This window comes from Aquarana catesbeiana, linkage group LG10, assembly GCF_042186555.1.
Source record: "Aquarana catesbeiana isolate 2022-GZ linkage group LG10, ASM4218655v1, whole genome shotgun sequence".
Taxonomy (NCBI): domain Eukaryota; kingdom Metazoa; phylum Chordata; class Amphibia; order Anura; family Ranidae; genus Aquarana; species Aquarana catesbeiana.
Window position 1 is genome coordinate 126,752,952 of NC_133333.1, and position 11,180 is coordinate 126,764,131.

General features: G+C 45.0%; 1 pseudogene; it reads left to right on the forward strand.

Annotated features, from left to right (window-relative positions):
* Positions 1-9,890: 9,890 nt before the first annotated feature.
* LOC141111518 (U2 spliceosomal RNA) lies at positions 9,891-10,023 on the forward strand (annotated as a pseudogene).
* Positions 10,024-11,180: the final 1,157 nt, after the last annotated feature.

Genomic DNA, 11,180 nt, shown 5'->3' on the forward strand with positions numbered 1-11,180 from the left:
ATGGGCAAGGTGGTTTCTATACAGACCTTGACTGATTCCAGTAGGCATCTATACTATCTGAAGTCTGCTTGGGCCCTTCCAGAACGTAGGATTGTCTAAGCCCGAGCTTCAGCTCTGGCCAGCATGTTTTCTTCTCTTGGACAAACTCCAGAAGTTGCATGCTGCATTTTTTATTTCTCTGTCCGGCAGGTAGGCCCTCTGCTGACCTGTGTGTGGGTGTTGGATCTGAGAGTTTCTACCTTTTTGAAATGATTCCATTTGCGCAGTTCCATACAAGCTCCCTTCGGGGAAATCCTGGCATGAGACAAATGCCCGAGGTCTCGGGACAATCAGATTCAGCTGAGTCAGGAAACCAGGGTTCCCTGGTCTGTTGGCTCACTTCTTCTTCAGCGGGATAAATCCTTTCTCCCCTTGTAATAAACAGGGTGACCACCAATGCCAGTCGGTCCGGGTAGGATGTCCTGGGACTGAGCTCTGCTCAGGGTCATTGTACACTGGTGGAATCCGGACTACCAGGTAATATCCTGGAACTTTGAGCGATCAGGCTAAGTCTGGATCATGGACGGATCGACTGCGGGGGCTCCCGGTACGGTTCTAGTCGGACAAGGCAACCACGATGGCTTATGTCCTTCGTCAGGGTGGGTCAAATAGGCTGTGGCGGCCCTGGCTGTTGCTAATATTCCCCGGAGAGCAGAACGTTTCTGTCCGGCCCTTTTCCGGTGTATGCATTGCAGGAGTGGAATGCTGACAGGCGGATACCTCAGTTAGGGTTAGACCACAGATGGGCCCTTCACCGGGCCGTATTTCTTCGGGTTTGTTCCCACTGGGACACTCATGAGGTAGTTCTCTTGGTGCCCTGGTTCAACTGGATGGTACCAAGGTTTCTGGTAAGGTCACGGGCTGCTTGGCAGCTCTGGTGGCCCATGGGGCCAGTGACATTTGCCTATGCCTTTCCTCCTCTCCAGCTTGTTGTGTCTTTTACGCAGGATCATGGCTGCGGGGGTTCTGGTCATTCTATTATCCCCGGATGGGTCCAGTCGGTCTGGGTACGCCGACCGGGTGCGCCTGGTCGCCGGAATTCCTTGTCGACTGCCTCTCAGGAAGGATCTATGGCCCCAGGGCCGTTCTTCTATCCTGCCTTAGAGTCACTGGTTTCAACGGCCTGGCTGTGTTGAACCAGGTGCGGCAGTTCCGACACTGTTGAAGGCTAGGGAGTCCATCTTTTAGGAGGTTTTAACTTCCGGGTGTGGAGAGCGCATATATCCTGGTGTGAATCACCGGGCATTCATCTTTGTTCTTTCTAGGTGGCTCCAATTCCGAACCATTTATGGGGGTTTAGCGGGAATGCGCCTCGAGTACCATCAAGGGTCAGGTGCTTACTCTGTCTCGGAAGGTGGCCTCTTGGTGGCTTTCACCTCTGCTCACAGGTTGTCGAAAAGGGTGACGTTATCTTCTCGTTCACCTTACCCAGGTTTAGGCGGTGCTTTGCCCTTTTCTATAGTTCCATCCCTGGGTTTCCATTTGAACAAGGACATTGTGTTTCCTTTCTTATGTCCCTGGCAACACATCCCAAGGAATTTGCCTTATCTGCGGATGTGGTTTGGGGGATTCGGTTTTAGTTGCCAGCCACTGAGTCTTTTGGAGTTCAGGCTCTCTGTACTCACGGACAGGCCAAGAAAGGGGCTGTCTGCTTCTTCTGCGACCTTCTTCTGGATGGATCAGACAGTTGATGACTCTGGGCTATTCTGTCAGGAATCGGGTTCCTGTTTTCCCTGTTACGGCGCATTCTTCTCGAGCGCCTAGTGTGTCTTGGGTCTTCTGTCTTCAGGCATTCATGGCGCATTTTCCACAAGTTCTACGAAGTGGATGGGTTTTTTGGCTGCAAGCTTTTTGCAGGCTGCTGGTCTAATCCCTCTTAAAGGGGTATCGTTCAGGTTGTGTTCCAGCTTGTCCTGTGTGAAGCTCCTGTTACCTGGTTGGTTTTGTGTTAGCCTTGGAATTTTTGGCTATCCCACCCCTCATGTTCAGCACTGCTTTGGGACGTCCCTACCGTTCTGAATAAAGAAGGCTGTGTCTGTCAATGAACGAATGAGAAAATAGGATTTTTTACTTACCGTAAAATCAATTTCTCTGAGTTCATTGACAGACACAGCACCCACTCCTCTGGAGTTTTTTGGTACTTCTATTGCTACTTGCTACTAAACTGAATACCTAGAGCAGTGCCATCTTAAGAGCATTATAGGCCCCCGGGCAATACAGTGCACTGGGGCCCTGTCTACACAATCACGCACAATTGCCCATCAAATGCAGCTTTACTGTGCCCGTGAATGCAGCCTCACTGTGCCCATCAAATGCAGCCTCACTGTGTCCATGAATGCAGCCTCACTGTGCCCACAATTGCAGCCTCACTGTGCCTGTGAATGCAGCCTCACTGTGCCTGTGAATGCAGCCTCACTGTGCCTGTTAATGCAGCCTCACTGTGCCCGTGAATGCAGCCTCACTGTGCCCACAATTGCAGCTTTAGTGTGCCCACCATTGCACCCTCACTGTGCCCACCATTACAGCCTCACTGTGCCCATAAATGCAGTCTCACTGTGCCCAAAATTGCACCCTCACTGTGCCCATGAATGCAGCATCACCGTGCCAATTAATACAGACTCACCATTGTCTGGTAACACACAGACAGTGGGCATCTCCTCCTGTGTATCACGGAGCTGGCTGGGTCTGTGTTCGGCGGCCGCGCTGTAACAAGGTCCCGCCCCCCTAGACCAGCTCGTGTGATAGACTCATACACACACATACAGCACAGTAAACTGACCTGCTGAACTTCTGTGTAGATCCCTCGCCCCTGGCATTCTCTGCCACACATGGGGGAGGGGGCGTGGCTGAGCCGAGACTGAGGGGGCGGATTTCTTTCTTTAGTGAATGCAGCCAGCAGGAGTCAGTAGGAGAGCTCAGTGAGTGAAATCACAGGGCAGCTCTAAAGGGCTCTGCAATCACTTGTGCTGCCGAAGGGACTGGAGGTGTTATAGGAAGCACAGCCCGATGTGCTCTAGACTGGATACCATGTGACCCCCCCCCTTTTCTCACATGTAAACTCTGCCTCCACAGAACCTGTCTAGCCTTTTTTCCAGCCCCGCTCTTACCTTACATTTGCAACTTGTAGCCAGGAGTCGGGGGCGGAGCCTTGGAGAGAAAGCCGCTCTGATCAGAGGTAGCTTCCTCCACAGTGCGCACCCACAAAGCACGTCATCAGTTGCCAGGACACCGGCAGTCCTGGCAACCAGTGTCTGGACAGAAGTTTGGAGCTGTCAAATCTAAGCACTGATATTGGGGATGGGCGGAGACCCGCCCATCCCCGACATCAGTGCTTAGATTTGACAGCTCCACTTTTACTGCAGCCGCACGCCCCCGGCTTGCCCACCAATCACTGGATGTTTACACTTGGGGCATGAGAAATACGAGACCCAGGGCTTTTTTGGGACACTGGGTAGGTGGGGCCCCCAGGCAAGTGGGGCCCCCGAGCAACGGCCCAGCATGCCCATGCGAAAAGACGGCCCTGACCTAGAGCAAGGAGGGGGTTATATACTGATGGAGGACAGCCCATGGGCATAGCCAGGGGTTGTTTTTTTTGTTCTGCCTAGTCCTACTCCTGCAAAGATGATATAACCCTACCATTCTGAATAAAGAAGGCTGTGTCTGTCAATGAAGTAAAAAATTATTTTTTTCCGCAAACCAATCAATATATGCTTAATGGGATTTTTTTTACCAAAAACATGTAGCAGAATACATATTGGCCTAAATTCATCAAGAAATTTGATTTTTTTTACATTTTTTTTATTGGATATGTTTTATAGCAGAAAGTAAAAAATATGTTTTTTTTTCCCTAAATTGTCTGTCTTTTTTTGTTTATAGCACGAAAAATAAAAAATGCAGAGGTGATCAAATACCATCAAAAGAGAGCTCTATTTGTGGGAAAAAATGACATAACTTTGTTTGGGTACAGTGATGCACGGCTGTGCACTTTTCAGTTAAAGTAACGCAGTGCCGTATCGCAAAAATGGCCTGGTCATGAAGGGGGTAAATCTTCCAGAGGTCAAGTGAATAAACTTGGGGTGATTAGGGGCAGTTGTTGCTAAACAGTCTGTTCAAGAGTTTTTTTGTTTTTTTTGCATCATTTGAAGGAAAGAAAGATGTGGAAGAACCCCTAAGCACCTAAACCACCTCACATTACCTCACTCACATTCACCATACCCCCTGTCCCCACAGATACTGTAAGGCCCCTTACACAGACTTTCTGATCAGGGCCGCATGTCAGTTTTTCAGGCGGACCTGATCGGAGCCTCCATTCACCTCTGTGGAGCAGCGGATATCAGTGGTGACATGTCCGCTGACATCCGCCGATATCCGATCCTGTCAGTGAAATCCAGGTGACCCTATTTTCCATCCATCTGGAAGATGGGATCCAATGGGATCAGATGAAATTGGACAGGTGGTCCGTATTCATTCGATCTCACCATAGAGGAGAGCGGGGCTCTGACAGGTCCGTCTCTACACAGTGAGTGGAGACGGACCTGTCATCCACCTGCTCACTGAGGATCAGCGGATCGATCCCCCACAGAGCAAATCAGAGTCCGTCGTGCGGACCACCCATGTGAATGAGCCATAAAACAAAAGTTAGGTCTGTTATGTTTGATTAATACTGACTGCTGGTCAGTATCATGTTGTATCCTTTTCGGTATCTAAATACTTTTTTTTTGTTCTGAAACTCTTTGTCATTACTAATGAGCAAATGAAAATAGTCAGTATGACTTAACAGTACAAAACAGAAAATTATATAACTGTGTATAAAACTTCACAAAACAGTTATTTTTTTCCAGTAGCTACTTAAACACATTCAGGCCTTACACAATGAGCTACATAAACTGATAAATTACTTTTTCTTTCCTTTTCCACAGCAAAGAGGGTGATTTTGCCAGAAGCCTTTGATTGTTTAAAGCTGAACTACAAAAATTATTTATTTTTAAATTACATTGGGGCCATCTTGGTTACATTTAAATTTAAACTTTAGACATCTATAAAAGACACATATTAATGCAACTCTGTAAACATTATAACATCATTTTTTTTTTTTATTGCAAGCAGTGTAAGTACCTGAATCTGACCTGTTATCAACCTCTTGCAGTTCCTGTACAGCAAAGCTAGAATGTGAGAAGAAGAAGCAGCACAAGGAACCTATTAGTTCATGTGCTGACAAGAAACATGATAGGAGGAGTAACAGAGAGATGAGCTCATCACTGTGCTAATAGAAAGAAGGGGGGAGCACTTAAATTGCCACATACGATATTTTCTTAATTTGACAAAAAATGTTTGTTTTTTTATATGTCATTTACAGTGTTCACCAATAAGCAAAGGACCCTACAAATGGGCCAACGGGATACCATAGGGTACATTTTTGGTATTGATACTATGGATGAAAATATTTTACTTGGTTGTACATTAAAGTAATTTATTCTAACTATCTGTAAACTATGGAATACATTTTGCCAACTATATTTGTAATTATATTATATATATTTACATGCTTGGCTGTTTTTTTTCAGCCTATGTTGCCTGCCCATGGGATCCAAGAGCGACATAATTTGGTACCAACTTATATCTGACTATGTATTTATTTACCTTATGCCCCTCTGCATTTTTTAATAAAGGTATTTTCAGTAGCGATATGTTCTACCCATTGTCATAGTCATTGCAATTGCACTTCAGTAAGTGTCCCTGTCTTATTAGGATGCTTACTAGCACAAATCTAATGTAATTCTATTCACCAACATGCCTACAAACCCCAGAATTCAACTCCTTCGCCTTTTTGTATTCCGCACATGCGCACAACAAGCGAAAATCGCTTGAGCAGCCTACAACACCCATAATACCCTGTTGTTCATGACGCCGTGACGTGATTGCGTCACGAGACGTCTTTCAATGATTCGCTAATACACGGCCAGCTATTATAAATAGCCTGTATTTACACAGGGGCTCCATGTGCAGCACCCGGCTGTCTCCCAGGGGCACGTTTACACTCTTTATTCTCCATGTAAGTACTACCTACCAGTCCTCTATTTTACTGTTTTGGCTATCATAATGGTCCGTAACATACATTTTTCTTTCACACTCTTTACCTATAGGCACAGCATGCTAGTCCAGGCTCTATGTTTGCTGCTAGCATTGCTCAACCACACTAAGGGTCTGTTCCTTTTGTAAATAATGGACCGCTTGATAATATTATTGCTCTGCTGGTTCCGTGTATACTTTGAGTGAAGGTCTACATCCGCCCCTGTCTTTGTTATCTGAAATTTATTTATCAGTAGGTATTTTGGCTTTTACATAGTTTGTCTTTGTCCCTAGTTCTTGCTAGTACGTCTGTTAGAACCCATTGCACTGTGTTTATTTTTTCGCAGTCCATAGTTATGAAAACTCTCTGCCTATCTGGGCTCTGTACATAGGACGTATTTCAAGCTAAGGTACCTCTTTGTGTCGCGTGTCCCTTTTGGTCTCTCTTGGACAGTTCAACATATGCTTTTTAATTTTTTGTTTGTGCAATAGTTATGATTTTAATGGTAATATATCTTATTTCAGATAGTGAGATTCGTTCTCTTGTCTCTTTTTGTTACGTCTTTGAACCTTGGTCGTGTCCTGAAGAAGCCTAACGGCGAAACACGTAGACGCACAAGGGCTCACTGTACAAACTGTATCATATGCATGTATTTTGCGCTTTTTATACTTTTTGAATACTATGTTCATTTAATGTTGATAAATGTAAAGTTATGCACTTGGGCACTAAGAATATGCATAGCTCCCAACTGTCCCTGATTTCGAGCAATGTCCCTCTGTCCCTCTTTCCTTCTCATTTGTCACTCATTTTGGTCTGATCTATATAGTTGTATATAAAATGCACTATTTATCTTTCACCGTTTCCCGGTGCTAAACCTTTCATCCAAATTCTAAATTGCTGCATTTGTAAATTTTAAAAGCCAATATAAAGGAATAGTAGTGGTAAAAAAAAGCCCTTGTGGATTTAATTAACCTTTTTTTGGGTTAATTCTCCTTTAAGGGGCTGTGGCAGGGGACGTGTCCTATGCCTACATACGTTTGCTAGTAGGTGTTCCTCATTCCCATCTCAAAATGTTGGGAGGTATGGAATATGCATGTATCATACATACTAGGGGGAACACAACTGGGGGAATCCATAGTGGAGAAGGATCTGCAGGTTTTGATAGATCATAAGCTCAATAATAGCATGCAATGCCAAGCTGTTGTTTCAAAAGCAAGCAAAGTCCTTTCTTGTATTAAGAGAGGCATGGACTGCAGAGAGAGAGATATAATTTTGCCCCTGTGCAAATCATTAGAAAGACCTCATCTGGAATATGCAATTCAGTTTTGGGCACCAGTTCTCAAAAAGGATATCGAGGAACTGGAGAAAGTGAAAAGAAGGGCAACCAAACTGATAAGAGGCATTCCTAAGGTTGAGTGCACATGCTCAGTGTCATATCCAGAGGTTGTCTTTGGGAAATAGATGGTGCTGCCAGCATTGCTGCAAAGGTTGAAGGGGTGGGGAGTCAGCCTGTCAGTTCTCAGACCATACGCCACACACTGCATCAAATTGGTCTGCAGGGCTGTCAACCCAGACAAGCAGACTAAGGACATGGATTACTGGAACCATATCCTGTGGTCTGATTGGACCAAGCTAAACGTATTTGGTTCAGATTATGTCCAGTGTGTGTGGCGGCAACCAGGGGAGGAGTACAAAGACAAGAGTGTCTTGCCTACAGTCAAGCATGGTGATGAGAGTGTCATTAGTCTGGGGCTGCATGAGTGATGCCGGTACTGGGGAGCTACAGTTCATTGAGAACCATGAATCCCAACATGTACTGTGACATACTGAAGCATAGCATGATCCCCTCCTTCAGAGATGGGGCCGCAGGGCAGTATTCCTACATGATAACGACCCCTTTACATTGTAGCAAAGTGTAATTTCTCCAGTGTTGTCACATGAAAAGATATAATAAAATATTTACAAAAATGTGAGAGGTGTACTCACTTTTGCGAGATACTGTATATGTAAAAGCAATGCGTAAATTGATGGAGATATACAAGTGTAGGAAGAATGATCCGCACTCTGGTTGTTGCTCTTTAAAAAATATTTGTTTTTATTAACAAGCCACAGTGAACAAACACAGATGAAAACAGTTTACACATTTCAGCCTATAAGGCCTTAGTCATAACCACATTACGGACATGAAACTTTAAAAAAAATAGTCACTCTAAAGATTATAGGCTCCATCCATTAATTGTCTTAATTGACCGCAGGCAATTAACAAAAAAAGAAAAATCAGCTGCAATACATGCTGGGTGATCCATGTGTATGTCACTAAATTTTCACACACCTTGTGGTGATGCTATGCACATATATGTACACACATGCATATGTACACACACGTGCATATATCCATGCACATATACATAAGAGAAAACACCATAAAATACAAAAAACATTAAATAAAAAAAGATATGAAAATGACAATCCAGGTATGTGAAAAAAAACCCAGAAGAGAGAAAAAGAAGAGAGAAAAAGGCACTGTGGAGAGGCATGCTAATGTAGATGCAAATCCAGATCACACCTCAGGTTTAACCCCCGAGGCAATCTAGTTTTTAATCTAAGGATCCACCATGCTCATCTCCCCAGTAGCCTTCTCTCCCTATCACCTTCTTTGGGTGAATGAGACAACCGTTCTATTCCTCTGAAGTAGGGATGGGCTATCTGTTCGAGTCGAACATGAGTTCGACTCGAACATTGACTGTTCGCCCGTTCGCCGAACAACAAACAATTTGGGGTGTTCGCGGCAAATTCGAAAAGCCACGGAACACCCTTTAAAAGTCTATGGGAGAAATCTAAAGTGCTAATTTTAAAGGTTAATGTGACAGACTCACCCGGGACAGAGGCTTTTGGAGGGGAATAAATGTCAGCCTCTTGCCTACAGATTATGGGCCCTGGCATTTGGGGTACCCTTGAGGTGTTGTTACTTTGGCTTCGGGTCCTTGTCCCCCAGGACACACAGACTCTGGAGACCCTGTATTTGCCATATTAGCAATGGTGACTGAGTCATACTGTTGGGACTCATACTGTGAGGAGATGCTAATATCATCAACTCCACTCACCTGTCTGATGTCAGCTATAATGTGTTTAATGTAAATGAGTCTAGTCTGGCTTTCCACAGCTTCTAAGGGTATTCCACACATTGTTGTTTGTCCTAATTAACCCTGTGTTGATGTTTACAGGATCCTGCCTCCACCGGAGGCACCCAGCCAATGACGCGGCGCCAGCTTGACAGCTCTTATGTAGCTGAGGGCAGGGCCACCTGTCACGTGACTCCATCCCCCTCTGACAAGGGGAAATGCCGGGGTTTCCCAGTGATGTGTACGGGTGACCCCGCCCCCCTCTGATGCAACGCAGGACCTGGGTCCCCAAACACTTTTTATGACAATAACTTGCATATTAACCTTTAAAATTAGCATTTTTGATTTTTCATGTTTGTGTCCCATAGACTTTAACGGTGTTCGCATGTTCAAACAAATTTTTTGCCTGTTCGTAAGTTCTGGATGCGAACCAAACAGTGGGGTGTTTGGCCCATCCCTACTCTGCAGCGAAATGAGGAGAGATCACCCTGATGACATTCTCTAAAGTGACGTGTTGCATTTGAGATATTTCTAGCATTTGGATTATTTGTGTCACAATAATGTTCCCCTATACAGGCTCTCAAAGGACATGTGGGACAGCCTACATATTGGAGGCTGCATGAAATACAGGTAATCCGGTAGATGACATAGTTTGTGCCACAGTTTCTTGACCTTTTGGCTAAGATCAAGTGTAGTATCTGTTCTTATCAGTTGCCAGGAGGTGGTGCTTGCTTCCGTCCCTGATCTACGGCGAGGTGGATTAGGGGTGGCAGTTGCTATGCAAAACCTCTTGGCGTAATGGCAACTTGGAACGGTTAGAGATAGCCAAAAGGGAAGCCTCCTGATGTGGATGGAGAAAGCACTGGGTCCACCTGAAGGGTCTGGTATGGCTTTTGGGGGGACCCCTACGCCATTAAAAAAAAAAATGGGCACAGGGTTCCCCTCAATAGCCATACCCGATCTGAAGGGCCTGGTATGGACTGTGGGGGGGACCCCCATGCATTTCTTTTTAATTTTGGTGTGGGGTTCCCCTTAATATTCATACCAGACACAAAGGGCCTGGTAAAGGACGGGGGGGGGGGATAACCCATGCCCTTTTTTTCAATGAATTTTTTCTATATTGCCGGAATCTGACATTACAGCCACGATCAGTTTTAAATGACTTTTTTTCCTTTAGAAATGTCATTTTGCGGAAGGGCAGGAGGCGGAGCCTAGCGGAGCAGACATGCATTGTTAGAGCTCCACACCGCTGAGGAGAGAAGAGAAGGACAAAGCGGAGCCTGCAGGCTCAAAAGGTATCCATTTGAACCTTTTTGCCCCAGGGAACAAACTGTGAAAGTTTGGGCAGGAAATATGGTACTGGGCGGAAACCGTGGCAGAAATAAAAATCACCTCACAAAGAGCTCACAGGCACTCACTGCAGCTGAAGCAGCTCCAGTCACCTCACAAGATACAGCATCAGGGCGCTCTCACAGACAGAAAATGTCACAGCAAGACTCTCCATTTGAGTCAGATACAGAACAAATCCTCTCACAAACTTCTCCACAAGCCTCCTCAGTATCCCCAGTAATATTATTACAATTTGAAAAGATGCTTCATAAGGCTTTAAAACAAACCTCAGACCAAATAACAAAAAGCCTAACCAAAGAAATAAGAGAGCTGGGAAACCGCACCGCAGCCTTAGAAATAAAAATGGATGAAATTGAAATTACAACCCAAGAAAATATAACAGAATTGGAACAATTAAAAAAAGAGAATTTAATACTTCAAACTAAGCTCGAAGATTACGAAAATAGAGCCAGACGTTCAAACTTGCGCATAAGGGGAATACCTGAAACTGTGACAGACCTGCAATCTACTATTACTGCTCTATTACAAGAACTAAAGCCAGATATCCCTATTGAACGTTTAGAACTGGACAGAGTACACAGAGCCCTCACAGCCAAAAA